The 514-nt window shown below is 33.5% G+C and overlaps 1 protein-coding gene across 1 annotated transcript in view; it reads right to left on the bottom strand.

Moving 5' to 3' along the window:
* zfpm1 (zinc finger protein, FOG family member 1) overlaps positions 1–514 on the bottom strand; it is a gene marked incomplete in the record, with an annotated part of 91,381 nt that overhangs the window by 56,076 nt on the left and 34,791 nt on the right.

Consider the following 514-nt stretch of genomic DNA (forward strand, 5'->3'; position numbering starts at 1 on the left):
GTTTCTCCTAAATACTCCATTGAGTCAAGAGGTTTTAATTATTTGCAATCTCATGGCTGGAGTCAATAAAATTCTATTTTGAACAACGATAAAAACCCACTTTTTTAACTAAGTGTCATGAATTCCTGATTTAGGTTAGGGACTATCTGATATAATAGGCAATCAAATCTGATCACACCAATGTTTTTTTCCAATTCTAAAGGCTGCTACTGACACATTTCGTCCTCTACTCAAAAAGTATTAACATTACAATGCAAATTTGAGGAGCATTAAGCAGCTAATTTTGGGTGTCTTTACTTGATGCATATAATGGAAACTTGATTTATAATGGAAGTGATTAATTTTACAAATAGTCTATTAATGGGTTAGTCAATCCGAAAAAAAAATCTATCGACCTAACTATTGGTATGTAGAAAATGGTGAATGGTGTTCCCCAAAGCCCAAGGTGGGGTCCTTACATTTCAAATATATTCAGTTAACTGTCAGGACCGGACTAAAGAAAGCAGAAAGTATT

Source organism: Morone saxatilis, unplaced genomic scaffold (assembly GCF_004916995.1).
Source record: "Morone saxatilis isolate NCDOM2014 unplaced genomic scaffold, NCSU_SB_2.0 Contig2, whole genome shotgun sequence".
Classification (NCBI taxonomy): Eukaryota; Metazoa; Chordata; class Actinopteri; family Moronidae; genus Morone; species Morone saxatilis.